Source organism: Rana temporaria, chromosome 6, assembly GCF_905171775.1.
Source record: "Rana temporaria chromosome 6, aRanTem1.1, whole genome shotgun sequence".
Lineage (NCBI taxonomy): Eukaryota > Metazoa > Chordata > Amphibia > Anura > Ranidae > Rana > Rana temporaria.
Genome location: NC_053494.1, coordinates 223,078,243 through 223,093,162, shown reverse-complemented (window position 1 = coordinate 223,093,162; position 14,920 = coordinate 223,078,243).

The following is a 14,920-nucleotide window of genomic DNA, read 5'->3' as shown; positions in this document are numbered from 1 at the left end:
GGAACGCGCCTGATTTAAATAGTACACTCCCCCTAGCCGCGGAATTTGAATTCCGCCGGGGGAGTTAGGATCCGCCGTCGCAAGTTTGGAGGTAAGTTGTTTGTGGATTAGCCACTTGCCTCCTAAACTTGCGGGAGCGGATCTTAATTCACGTAGATCGAGCAGATCTATAGAACCGCTGCGCTACGTGAATCTGGCCCATAAAGTGTAAAATCCAAAACTCCGGTGGGTGTAGCAAGATGGCCACTTTCCCAGTCTCAGAGCGTCCTTAATATTGAGGCGTGCCGGGTGTAGCAAGATGGCGGCGACAGAGCGTCACTTCCGTTACTGAATCTGACAGAACCCAGGCAGCGCCCTCCCGTTAGACACTTTTTTTTTTTAGACACTGGGGAACGTAGGAGCTATGAATGATGGGATATGTAGTCCCTAGGAATGTGATCACCTGACTAGAGATGATGGGAGTGTACACTGGCCGAGCGGAAGTTCAGGGAAGCGGCACACAGGAAGCCGGAAGATGTGACTGTAAGCAGAGAAAGGTGAACTTTATGGGAAGGAATGGTTTGGTGTCCGGAGTGGAATTCTTCTATAATGAAGGAATGGTTTTGCTACGACTCGATGTATTTCCTTCTGAAGTGGTTTATAGAAGATCGCCATGTGACTGATGATGTAAGCGCGCCGATTCCCCGCCCTGCGTCCAAATATTCTCTATAAATACCTTTGTATTGAGCCGCCTTTTTATAATGTTATTGTGTTAATTAATGGGACCTAAAAAAACCTACAATACCTCAGCCAGGGGACCAGAGCAGCCAATCCGAGGCCGGCTTTCATTTATCAGTACTCGGCCAATCCGAGGCCGGCTTTCATTTATCACTATTCAGCCAATCCGAGGCCGGCTTTCATTTATCACTATTCAGCCAATCCGAGGCCGGCTTTCATTTATCACTATTCAGCCAATCCGAGGCCGGCTTTCATTTATCAGTACTCGGCCAATCCGAGGCCGGCTTTCATTTATCACTATTCAGCCAATCCGAGGCCGGCTTTCATTTATCAGTACTCAGCCAATCCGAGGCCGGCTTTCATTTATCAGTACTCGGCCAATCCGAGGCCGGCTTTCATTTATCACTATTCAGCCAATCCGAGGCCGGCTTTCATTTATCAGTACTCAGCCAATCCGAGGCCGGCTTTCATTTATCGGTACTCAGCCAATCCGAGGCCGGCTTTCATTTTATGACGGCTGACACTGGATTCCTGGTTGCTCCTCATTGAAGTATAGCATTATATATAGAGGCCGGTGATTGGCTGCTCTGAGCACCGCCCATCCTGTGTGTCCCGAGGCCTCTCATTACCATGGCTGGCTCTGTGTTGTCTGATTGCTTTATCTATGGGGGGAGGGGACACACATCTTCCATGGGGGGGTAAATTGTCTGATAAGGGGGTCGGGGGAAGGGAATCCTGCATGATAAGACACTACATGGCTGTGTGATGTGCTGATCGGCTGCATCCCACCGATCTCATTCATTAAAGTGAAGCTGAACCCGAGAAATAAAGTTTTTCTGTTTTATAGCAAATAACAAAAAATTCATTATGACTACAGAGAAATCTACCAATGTCTTGTATTAGCAGGGCCCTTCCTGTGCCTAGGCCCCCCCTGGTATTCATGCCCTTCCTGTGCCTAGGCACCCCCTGGTATCCATGCCCTTCCAGTGCCTAGGCCCCCCTAGTATGCATTCTCTTCCTGTGCCTAGGCCCCCCTGGTATCCATGCCCTTCCTGTGCCTAGGCCCCCCCTCCTGGTATCCATGCCCTTCCTGTGCCTAGGCCCCCCTGGTATCCATGCCCTTCCTGTGCCTAGGCCCCCCTGGTATCCACGTCCTTCCTGTGCCTAGGCCCCCCCTCCTGGTATCCATGCCCTTCCTGTGCCTAGGCCCCCCTGGTATCTATGCCCTTCCAGTGCCTAGGCCCTCCTGGTATCCATGCCCTTCCTGTGCCTGGGCCCCCCTCCTGGTATCCATGCCCTTCCTGTGCACAGGCCCCCCCTCCTGGTATCCATGCCCTTCCTGTGCCTAGGCACCCCCTGGTATCCATGCCCTTCCTGTGCCTAGGCACCCCCTGGTATCCATGCCCTTCCAGTGCCTAGGCCCTCCTGGTATTCATGCCCTTCCTGTGCCTAGGCACCCCCTGGTATTCATGCCCTTCCAGTGCCTAGGCTCCCCTGGTATCCACGTCCTTCCTGTGCCTAGGCCCCCCCTCCTGGTATCCATGCCCTTCCAGTGGCTAAACCCTCCTGGTATCCATGCCCTTCCAGTGGCTAAACCCTCCTGGTATCCATGCCCTTCAAATGCCTAAACCCCCTGGTATCCATGCCCTTCCAGTCCCTAGGCCCCCATGGTATCCATGCCCTTCCTGTGCCTAGGCCCCCCTGGTATCCATGCCCTTCCAGTCCCTAGGCCCCCATGGTATCCATGCCCTTCCTGTGCCTAGGCCCCCCCTGGTATCCATGCCCTTCCAGTGGCTTAACCCTCCTGGTATCCATGCCCTTCCAGTCCCTAGGCCCCCCTGGTATCCATGCTCTTCCAGTGCCTAGGCCCCCCTGGTATCCATGCCCTTCCTGTAGATAGCCCCCCCCCCCCCCCTGGTATCCATGCCCTTCCTGTGGCTAGCCCCCCTGGTATCCATGCCCTTCCTGTAGATAGCCCTCCCCTGGTATCCATGTCCTGCCTGTGCCTAGGCTCTCCTGTAGTCTCATAGCTGTGTATCTGGTGCCTCAGACTGCTGGTCTTGTGAGATTTGGTGATGTCATAGCTGTGCTGTTCTCCTTGCTGGAGGGAAAGCTGTACCTGAAGAGCTGCAGTGCAAGGATCTCCCAGCTTCTGCTTCATCCATCCTGTAGATGTGAGCTTCCTCCACCTCTATCATTACCCCTCCAGTCATCGGGGGGGGGGGGGGGGCAGCTCTGATATGAGTAAGCAAAACCCCACCTCTACCAAGATGGCCGCCTCCACACAGAGCAGAACAATGCATGGTAAGTCATTAATGAAGAAAAGGTCATCTGCGGGGAGAACACATAAGTAATACTCCTTTGTCCTTTCTTGGTCACAGCTTACAGAGTTCAGTTCTTGAGGTGACATTCACAGAGAGTGTAATACAGCGTACGCCCATGTGAGGGCAGCGTATACCCGGATGTACGGGTGTGTTCCATGCATCCGGGCGCAGGCAGTGCTGTTCATGTCACCTGGGATGGACACGGCTCCTGCTTCCAGTTTGACATCTGAGGGTGGGAGTGCAAGCTGAAATTTGGCTTATCCCTGCTGAACATCAATGTGTGTGTACCAACCTTCAGGAGGACTCATGGGGGGGGGGGCATTTACTTACAACTGGGTACACTTTTTTCTAGGGTTGTCCCGATACCACTTTTTTAGGACTGAGTACAAGTACCGATACTTTTTCTCTTTCGTTCATAGACGGACACAGCCTTCATTGACCTTAGGGTTATGCTTCTTCCTACCAGGAGATTTAGGCAGAATTCTACAGCACTTAAGGTGTTAAAAACTTTCCTTCATGCTGCTCCTCCCAGGGGGCGTGGCTCCCCCAGGCATAACCCACACCCTGCTTTAGCAGCCTCAGTTTGTTTTCTGCCTAACGACAGGAGGTCAAGGCTATCTCTGGAGTTCCTGGACTCTGGAGTTTTTTTCTGGCGATTTTTCTCGCTTTTTTTATTATTTTGTTCCTGCATTTTTGAATCCTGCGATTCTTCTATCAACAGCCGACTGGGTGACAGGCTGGGTCCTCGACTCTTGTAGTCCCCCCATGTTCGGCCTTCGAGCGTGTGCCGGCCCTCAGCTCAGCTTTGGGACGTCCACGACAGGCCCCATTGCTCCAGGGGCGGCCGGGGAACTTTGGTTCTAGGGCACACATATGACCGGTCTCTATGGCTTTGTCACAGTGTGTCTGGCCGACAGCCATGCCGTTTACGGACGTTGGTTCTGTCTGGGATACCTCCAGCCGGGTAGTCGCAGGACAGGTAAGTAGTGGCCCCTTACTCAGGTAAGTGGTCTGGCTGGTGGTTTCCCTGGGGAGGTCGACTGAGGGTCCGCCCTGCTTTCCTCTCTCCCCTTCCTCTCCCTCCTTCCCCTGACTGGGTAGTGGCTGTGAAGGGGGGCCTCCTGGGTTTTCTTTGTTACCACCGGGGCCCGTGTGTTGTTAGGGGGACTGTGTTGTTACTCTGGGGGGTGCTGCTGTGTGCTGCTGTGTTCTATGAGGTAATTTTTACCTCAGACAGCGGCCGTCTTGGAAATCTCCTTGGTAACGCTGTGATTCTTTTCTGAGGTAACAGACAAAGCAGGCAGGGCTGCTGTGTTCTATGAGGTAATTTATACCTCAGACAGCGGCCGTCTTGGAAATCTCCTTGGTAACGCTGTGATTCTTTTCTGAGGTAACAGACAAAGCAGTCAGGGCTGCTGTGTTCTATGAGGTAATTTTTACCTCAGACAGCGACCGTCTTGGAAATCTCCTTGGTAACGCTGTGATTCTTTTCTGAGGTAACAGACAAAGCAGTCAGTGCTGCTGTGTTCTATGAGGTAATTTTTACCTCAGACAGCGGCCGTCTTGGAAATCTCCTTGGTAACGCTGTGATTCTTTTCTGAGGTAACAAAGCAGTCAGTGCTGCTGTGTTCTATGAGGTAATTTTTACCTCAGACAGCGGCCGTCTTGGAAATCTCCTTGGTAACGCTGTGATTCTTTTCTGAGGTAACAGACAAAGCAGTCAGTGCTGCTGTGTTCTATGAGGTAATTTTTACCTCAGATGGTGGCCATCTTGGAAATCTCCTTGGTAACGGTGTGATTCTTCCCTGAGATGACTCGGCACAGCCTCTGGTCAGTTTTAGTGCTGTTACAGTTTTAGTGCTGTGAATCTTCCATGAGGTGAATACACATCACAGTCAGCACATCAGAGCACACCTGAGGTTTTTCAGCTCCCTCTGCAGCTGGGTGGGGTGGTGAATACCAGGGGCCCCCATGCTCTGCAATAGCAGCAAGGAGGTGACCAGTGGGGTTTTTTTGTCCTGCCTTGCAGGGTGGGTGACTCAGCGCTGACACTATGGAACTCAAGCTATGCCTGAGTTAACCCTTAACGCCCCTCCCCCTGCCACATCTGTTATGTTGGCTGTCCTGGGTTTCTTGCCAGGTTTGAAGCAGCTAGTGCCCGGATGGGGGGTAAAAAAGCGCCCCCTCCCCGAGCCTGCTTCTGGGGATGACACAGAATCGCTGTTTTTTTTTTTTTTTTCTGGTTCTGTTATGTCAGAGGCTGCGGGTTTTAACCCTTATGGATAGTGAGGATGACTCTGCTGCAGTCAGTTGCTGGCAAGAATTTGTTGGAGCTCTTGTTTCTGCGGTGCGTGAGGCTCTAAAAATTGAGGATGTGGCGGAGACACCTCCGTGTCAGTACCAGCAGACTACCACGCATCGCTGAAGTGTTTCCTTGTGTTCCTTATTTGGACAATATGTTATACAAGGAATGGGATGCACCGCAAAAAGTTTGTCAAAAAACTTTGCAACCCGTTACCCCCTTGAGGGGGGCTTTAAAAAAAAAAAAAAAAAAGTAGGTCTCTCCTCCGCCAGTGGACCCCCCTGTGTCCAGACTGCGCAAGGCCACCACATTGCCTGTGGAAGGGGCACCTGCATTTCAGGATCCCGCTGATAGGAGAGGGGAGGCCGTGGCCCGCTCCCTATTCACGGTGGTGGGTTCGGCGGTGAGGCCGGCTCTGGCCGGGGCCCTGGCAGGCCCCGACTAAAAGGGCGAAGCTCCTGCTGCAGGAGCTGGAAGAAGGACCTCTAAGGTGGCCTTGGTGATCACCGTTAAGGGTGAACGGTCCTTTTGGGTCTTCCCTGACTGGCATCATTGAGGATGCCACAGGTGGTAAGCGCATGCTGTTCCCACGGTTTGGGAAGGGCTAGGGACCTCGCCCTGTGCAAGGACCCTCCTTGCCTTCCTCCGAGCGTTTTTTCGCTCGCCCTGTGCGGTGGGGGTAGGTCTACATGGTGCTTGAATCCCCGCTGCGGGGTAGCAGCGCACCGGATACCGCATGCCTAACAAGTCTGCGGACATACCTGCTTCCGCCTGAAGGTCTGCTCCCGCCCGTGTCTCGGGTGGGAGACTGGCTTCGCATTGCGAAGTGTTTTCCTTGGGGTACAAGATTGAGTTTCTCTCTTGTCTGCCAAACAGGTTTTCTCTTTCGTTCATAGACGGACACAGCCTTCATTGACCTTAGGGTTATGCTTCTTCCTACCAGGAGGATTTAGGCAGAATTCTACAGCACTTAAGGTGTTAAAAACTTTCCTTCATGCTGCTCCTCCCAGGGGGCGTGGCTCCCCCAGGCATAACCCACACCCTGCTTTAGCAGCCTCAGTTTGTTTTCTGCCTAACGACAGGAGGTCAAGGCTATCTCTGGAGTTCCTGGACTCTGGAGTTTTTTTCTGGCGATTTTTCTCGCTTTTTTTATTATTTTGTTCCTGCATTTTTGAATCCTGCGATTCTTCTATCAACAGCCGACTGGGTGACAGGCTGGGTCCTCGACTCTTGTAGTCCCCCCATGTTCGGCCTTCGAGCGTGTGCCGGCCCTCAGCTCAGCTTTGGGACGTCCACGACAGGCCCCATTGCTCCAGGGGCGGCCGGGGAACTTTGGTTCTAGGGCACACATATGACCGTTCTCTATGGCTTTGTCACAGTGTGTCTGGCCGACAGCCATGCCGTTTACGGACGTTGGTTCTGTCTGGGATACCTCCAGCCGGGTAGTCGCAGGACAGGTAAGTAGTGGCCCCTTACTCAGGTAAGTGGTCTGGCTGGTGGTTTCCCTGGGGAGGTCGACTGAGGGTCCGCCCTGCTTTCCTCTCTCCCCTTCCTCTCCCTCCTTCCCCTGACTGGGTAGTGGCTGTGAAGGGGGGCCTCCTGGGTTTTCTTTGTTACCACCGGGGCCCGTGTGTTGTTAGGGGGACTGTGTTGTTACTCTGGGGGGTGCTGCTGTGTGCTGCTGTGTTCTATGAGGTAATTTTTACCTCAGACAGCGGCCGTCTTGGAAATCTCCTTGGTAACGCTGTGATTCTTTTCTGAGGTAACAGACAAAGCAGGCAGGGCTGCTGTGTTCTATGAGGTAATTTATACCTCAGACAGCGGCCGTCTTGGAAATCTCCTTGGTAACGCTGTGATTCTTTTCTGAGGTAACAGACAAAGCAGTCAGTGCTGCTGTGTTCTATGAGGTAATTTTTACCTCAGACAGCGGCCGTCTTGGAAATCTCCTTGGTAACGCTGTGATTCTTTTCTGGGGTAACAAAGCAGTCAGTGCTGCTGTGTTCTATGAGGTAATTTTTACCTCAGACAGCGGCCGTCTTGGAAATCTCCTTGGTAACGATGTGATTCTTCCCTGAGATGACTCGGCACAGCCTCTGGTCAGTTTTAGTGCTGTTACAGTTTTAGTGCTGTGAATCTTCCATGAGGTGAATACACATCACAGTCAGCACATCAGAGCACACCTGAGGTTTTTCAGCTCCCTCTGCAGCTGGGTGGGGTGGTGAATACCGGGGGCCCCCCATGCTCTGCAATAGCAGCAAGGAGGTGACCAGTGGTTTTTTTTTGTCCTGCCTTGCAGGGTGGGTGACTCAGCGCTGACACTATGGAACTCAAGCTATGCCTGAGTTAACCCTTAATGCCCCTCCCCCTGCCACATCTGTTATGTTGGCTGTCCTGGGTTTCTTGCCAGGTTTGAAGCAGCTAGTGCCCGGATGGGGGGTAAAAAAGCGCCCCCTCCCTGAAGCCTGCTTCTGGGGATGACACAGAATCGCTGTTTTTTTCTGGTTCTGTTATGTCAGAGGCTGCGGGTTTTAACCCTTATGGATAGTGAGGATGACTCTGCTGCAGTCAGTTGCTGGCAAGAATTTGTTGGAGCTCTTGTTTCTGCGGTGCGTGAGGCTCTAAAAATTGAGGATGTGGCGGAGACACCTCCGTGTCAGTACCAGCACACTACCACGCATCGCTGAAGTGTTTCCTTGTGTTCCTTATTTGGACTATATGTTATACAAGGAATGGGATGCACCGCAAAAAGTTTGTCAAAAAACTTTGCAACCCGTTACCCCCTTGAGGGGGGCTTTAAAATAAAAAAAAAAAAAAAAAAGTAGGTCTCTCCTCCGCTAGTGGACCCCCCTGTGTCCAGACTACGCAAGGCCACCACATTGCCTGTGGAAGGGGCTCCTGCATTTCAGGATCCCGCTGATAGGAGAGTGGAGGCCGTGGCCCGCTCCCTATTCACGGTGGTGGGTTCGGCGGTGAGGCCGGCTCTGGCCGGGGCCCTGGCAGGCCCCGACTAAAAGGGCGAAGCTCCTGCTGCAGGAGCTGGAAGAAGGACCTCTAAGGTGGCCTTGGTGATCACCGTTAAGGGTGAACGGTCCTTTTGGGTCTTCCCTGACTGGCATCATTGAGGATGCCACAGGTGGTAAGCGCATGCTGTTCCCACGGTTTGGGAAGGGCTAGGGACCTCCTCCTGTGCAAGGACCCTCCTTGCCTACCTCCGAGCGTTTTTTCGCTCGCCCTGTGCGGTGGGGGTAGGTCTACATGGTGCTTGAATCCCCGCTGCGGGGTAGCAGCGCACCGGATACCGCATGCCTAACAAGTCTGCGGACATACCTGCTTCCGCCTGAAGGTCTGCTCCCGCCCGTGTCTCGGGCGGGAGACTGGCTTCGCATTGCGAAGTGTTTTCCTTGGGGTACAAGATTGAGTTTCTCTCTTGTCTGCCAAACAGGTTTTTTCCCTCCGGCTTCTGGCCTCCTCCGGTTCGCCGGTTGACTCTGTCAGGGGCTGTCCAGGATCTTCTGGTCAGGGGAGTGATTGTGCCAGTTCCCTCGTTGGAACGGTCTCGGGGTTTTACTCCATTCTGTTTGTGTCCCCATGGAGGATGGGGCCCGGTCGATCCTGGGCCTCAAGTCCCTCGTTTTGTTTTGTCAGGTTTTTCTGGCATCCTTGGATGTCATGAACGTGTACCTGCATATCCTCAAACCACCAGAGATTCTGTGCTTTGCGGTCGGGGGGGACCATTTTCAATGGTGTCCTTCCCATTCGGCGGGTTTTCGCCAAGGTGCTCGTACCGATACTGGCCCGGCTGTGACAGCGGGGGTTTGTTATCATGGGATGTCTGGACGACATTCTCCTACGAGCTTCTTCGAGCTCTGCATTGGTGGAGCCGTGTCTATCACGTGTCAGGCTCTCCGAGTGTTCGGCTGGTTTCTGGATTGTCCTGAAATCAGGGTTGATTCCGTCTCAGGGATACCTGAGACTGGTCCTGGATTCCTCCGGGGCGGGAGTGTTTTTCTCCTAGCGGAAAAACTTCAGACTCTGCTATCTGCTGTGCAGCAGTTGCCGACCCAGAAGCGGTCATCTCTGCGATTCTGCAGGAAGGTTCTGGGTCAGTTGGTAGCCTCTTTCGAGGCGGTTCCGTATGCCCAATTCCACGCCAGGGTACTACGGAGGGAACTGCTGTCACGATGGGACTAGCTTCCGTCATCTCTGGATTACCAGATTCAGTTGAGTCATCTGATCATGTCTCCCCTGGTATGGTGGCTGGCGTTTCCGGTGCTTCGGGCCGGAAAGTCATTTTTCTGCAGGCCACTGGACAGTGGTCACGACGGATGCCAGCCTCTCCGGTTGGGGAGGGGCGCTTGGGGCACCCAGTCAGCCCAGGGGCACTGGACTCAGGTGGAGTCCTGCCTACTGATCAACGTTCTGGAGCTCCGAGCAATCAAGCTTTGCCTTACCAGGTGGTCCCTGGATCTACAGGGCCGACCGGTCAGGATCCTGTCCGATAACACCACGTCCGTGGCGTAGGTTGATCATCAGGGAGGCACACGGAGTTCTGTTGCAGCGACGGGGGTCGCGCGCATCCTTTCGGTGGGCCGAAGGGTCCGTTCCGGCTCTATCGGCCGGGTACATTCCGGGAATACGGAATTGGCTAGCCGACTACCTAAGTCGCACTGCACTGGGCCAAGGAGAGTGGTCTCTCCACCCGCAGGTGTTTCGGGGTCTGTGCCGAAAGTGGGGCACTCCGGACGTGGACCTTCTAGCGTCCCGTCTCTATATCGGTAGGTGCCACGGTTCGTGGCCAGGTTTAAGGACCCGTGGGCGGACGCGTCAGGCGCGTTGGTGGCTCCTTGGGGTCGCTGTCGCCTACTTTACACCTTCCCTCCTCGGAAGCTTCTTCCTCGCCTGCTGCGCAAAGTAGAAGCTGTAGGGATTCTATCGGTCCTGATTGCCCCAGATTGGCCGCGTCGCTTCTGGTACGCGGACCAGGTGCGTCTGCTGGCAGACGCCCCCTAGCGTCTTCCCCTGGGAATTGATTTTCTGTTACAGGGTCCAATCTTCCACCCTGTTTCACAGCCACCGGCCTTAGCGGCGTGGCTGTTGAGAGCCAGGGGCTTAAGGACCGAGGCCTATTGGGCTCGGTGGTCTCTACCGTGCTGCCTGCACGGAGGTCTACCTCACGTAGGTTTTTTCCTCATACATGGAAGGCCTACTTCTCTGTGTGTGGGGAGATGAACTGGCACTCTCGTACATGCTTTGTGTACAGGATTCTGCTGTCTTTGCAGCAGGGAGTGGTTCAGGCTCTCGCCTTACGTACGGTTAGGAGCCAGATTTCTGCTCTGGCTGTTTTTTACTTGCAGCGACCCTTGGCATAGCACTCCTCGGTGCGTGCGTTGGGTCAGGGGGTCTGGCAGGTGGCCCCTCCGGTGCGCCCTCCATTACCCCCATGGGACTTGAATTTAGTCCTTTCAGTGCTTCGGGATGCTCCCTTTGAGGACATTCGGGAGGTTTTTTGTTTTATTGTCACAAAAGGTGATTTTATTTCTGGTAGCAATTACCTCGATCAGACGGGTGTCTGTCTGTTCTGGTGGCCTTGTCTTGCAAGGCTCCCTGCTTGGTCATCCGTAAGGATGAGGTGGTGCTGCGGCCGCAGCCGTTTTTTCTCCCTAAGGTCGTTTCGGCTTTTCACTTGGATGTGGACATTGTTCTTCCATCCTTGTGTCCTCAGCCGAAGAACCCGAAGGAGGCCACTTTACATTCTTTGGATGTGGTTCGGGCCCTTCGAGTTTACTTGTCGGCGACAGCTCCGTTCCGGATGTCGGACTCGCTGTTCGTGTCTGTGTCCGGTCCCAGTAAGGGCCTGGCAGTTTCGTCGGCCACCATTTCCAGGTGGATCCGACGGATTGTGCTTCAGGCCTATGCCCTGAAGGGCGGGCGCCCCCCTTTCGGGTCATGGCGCATTCGACCAGGGCGATCGGGGCCTCTTGGGCTTTCCGACACCAAGCCTCTGTGTTACTGGTGTGTAAGGCTGCGACCTGGTCGTCGGTCCACGCTTTTTCAAAGTTTTATATGGTGGATGTGAGTGCATCTTCGGATGCCTCCATTGGCCGCAGGGTGTTACAGGCGGCAGTTTAAGGTTGGAGTTCCTCCGTTGAGTAACTCCGGTTTTTGTTTGGGGTGTAACCTGTTTTTGCTGTGTTATTTTTCCCACCCCTCGAATTTTTTTGACACTGCTTAGGGACGTCCCTAAGGTCAATGAAGGCTGTGTCCGTCTATGAACGAAAGAGAAAAAAGGATTTTTGTACTCACCGTAAAATCCATTTCTCTGAGTTCATAGACGGACACAGCACCCACCCCTCCTTTGTTTGTACTGCTTGTTACGAACTGAGGCTGCTAAAGCAGGGTGTGGGTTATGCCTGGGGGAGCCACGCCCCCTGGGAGGAGCAGCATGAAGGAAAGTTTTTAACACCTTAAGTGCTGTAGAATTCTGCCTAAATCCTCCTGGTAGGAAGAAGCATAACCCTAAGGTCAATGAAGGCTGTGTCCGTCTATGAACTCAGAGAAATGGATTTTACGGTGAGTACAAAAATCCTTTTTTTTCCCTCCGGCTTCTGGCCTCCTCCGGTTCGCCGGTTGACTCCGTCAGGGGCTGTCCAGGATCTTCTGGTCAGGGGAGTGATTGTGCCAGTTCCCTCGTTGGAACGGTCTCGGGGTTTTACTCCATTCTGTTTGTGTCCCCATGGAGGATGGGGCCCGGTCGATCCTGGGCCTCAAGTCCCTCGTTTTGTTTTGTCAGGTTTTTCTGGCATCCTTGGATGTCATGAACGTGTACCTGCATATCCTCAAACCACCAGAGATTCTGTGCTTTGCGGTCGGGGGGGACCATTTTCAATGGTGTCCTTTCCATTCGGCGGGTTTTCGCCAAGGTGCTCGTACCGATACTGGCCCGGCTGTGACAGCGGGGGTTTGTTATCATGGGATGTCTGGACGACATTCTCCTACGAGCTTCTTCGAGCTCTGCATTGGTGGAGCCGTGCCTATCACGTGTCGGGCTCTCCGAGTGTTCGGCTGGTTTCTGGATTGTCCTGAAATCAGGGTTGATTCCGTCTCAGGGATACCTGAGACTGGTCCTGGATTCCTCCGGGGCGGGAGTGTTTTTCTCCTAGCGGAAAAACTTCAGACTCTGCTATCTGCTGTGCAGCAGTTGCCGACCCAGAAGCGGTCATCTCTGCGATTCTGCAGGAAGGTTCTGGGTCAGTTGGTAGCCTCTTTCGAGGCGGTTCCGTATGCCCAATTCCACGCCAGGGTACTACGGAGGGAACTGCTGTCACGATGGGACTAGCTTCCGTCATCTCTGGATTACCAGATTCAGTTGAGTCATCTGATCATGTCTCCCCTGGTATGGTGGCTGGCGTTTCCGGTGCTTCGGGCCGGAAAGTCATTTTTCTGCAGGCCACTGGACAGTGGTCACGACGGATGCCAGCCTCTCCAATTGGGGAGGGGCGCTTGGGGCACCCAGTCAGCCCAGGGGCACTGGACTCAGGTGGAGTCCTGCCTACTGATCAACGTTCTGGAGCTCCGAGCAATCAAGCTTTGCCTTACCAGGTGGTCCCTGGATCTACAGGGCCGACCGGTCAGGATCCTGTCCGATAACACCACGTCCGTGGCGTAGGTTGATCATCAGGGAGGCACACGGAGTTCTGTTGCAGCGACGGGGGTCGCGCGCATCCTTTCGGTGGGCCGAAGGGTCCGTTCCGGCTCTATCGGCCGGGTACATTCCGGGAATACGGAATTGGCTAGCCGACTACCTAAGTCGCACTGCACTGGGCCAAGGAGAGTGGTCTCTCCACCCGCAGGTGTTTCGGGGTCTGTGCCGAAAGTGGGGCACTCCGGACGTGGACCTTCTAGCGTCCCGTCTCTATATCGGTAGGTGCCACGGTTCGTGGCCAGGTTTAAGGACCCATGGGCGGACGCCTCAGGCGCGTTGGTGGCTCCTTGGGGTCGCTGTCGCCTACTTTACACCTTCCCTCCTCGGAAGCTTCTTCCTCGCCTGCTGCGCAGAGTAGAAGCTGTAGGGATTCTATCGGTCCTGATTGCCCCAGATTGGCCGCGTCGCTTCTGGTACACGGACCAGGTGCGTCTGCTGGCAGACGCCCCCTAGCGTCTTCCCCTGGGAATTGATTTTCTGTTACAGGGTCCAATCTTCCACCCTGTTTCACAGCCACCGGCCTTAGCGGCGTGGCTGTTGAGAGCCAGGGGCTTAAGGACCGAGGCCTATTGGGCTCGGTGGTCTCTACCGTGCTGCCTGCACGGAGGTCTACCTCACGTAGGTTTTTTCCTCATACATGGAAGGCCTACTTCTCTGTGTGTGGGGAGATGAAATGGCACTCTCGTACATGCGTTGTGTACAGGATTCTGCTGTCTTTGCAGCAGGGAGTGGTTCAGGCTCTCGCCTTACGTACGGTTAGGAGCCAGATTTCTGCTCTGGCTGTTTTTTACTTGCAGCGACCCTTGGCATAGCACTCCTGGGTGCGTGCGTTGGGTCAGGGGGTCTGGCAGGTGGCCCCTCCGGTGCGCCCTCCATTACCCCCATGGGACTTGATTTTAGTCCTTTCAGTGCTTCGGGATGCTCCCTTTGAGGACATTCGGGAGGTTTTTTGTTTTATTGTCACAAAAGGTGATTTTATTTCTGGTAGCAATTACCTCGATCAGACGGGTGTCTGTCTGTTCTGGTGGCCTTGTCTTGCAAGGCTCCCTGCTTGGTCATCCGTAAGGATGAGGTGGTGCTGCGGCCGCAGCCGTTTTTCTCCCTAAGGTCGTTTCGGCTTTTCACTTGGATGTGGACATTGTTCTTCCATCCTTATGTCCTCAGCCGAAGAACCCGAAGGAGGCCACTTTACATTCTTTGGATGTGGTTCGGGCCCTTCGAGTTTACTTGTCGGCGACAGCTCCGTTCCGGATGTCGGACTCGCTGTTCGTGTCTGTGTCCGGTCCCAGTAAGGGCCTGGCAGTTTCGTCGGCCACCATTTCCAGGTGGATCCGATGGATTGTGCTTCAGGCCTATGCCCTGAAGGGCGGGCGCCCCCCTTTCGGGTCATGGCGCATTCGACCAGGGCGATCGGGGCCTCTTGGGCTTTCCGACACCAAGCCTCTGTGTTACTGGTGTGTAAGGCTGCGACCTGGTCGTCGGTCCACGCTTTTTCAAAGTTTTATAAGGTGGATGTGAGTGCATCTTCGGATGCCTCCATTGGCCGCAGGGTGTTACAGGCGGCAGTTTAAGGTTGGAGTTCCTCCGTTGAGTAACTCCGGTTTTTGTTTGGGGTGTAACCTGTTTTTGCTGTGTTATTTTTCCCACCCCTCGAATTTTTTTGACACTGCTTGGGGACGTCCCTAAGGTCAATGAAGGCTGTGTCCGTCTATGAACGAAAGAGAAAAAAGGATTTTTGTACTCACCGTAAAATCCATTTCTCTGAGTTCATAGACGGACACAGCACCCACCCCTCCTTTGTTTGTACTGCTTGTTACGAACTGAGGCTGCTAAAGCAGGGTGTGGGTTATGCCTGGGGGAGCCACGCCCCCTGGG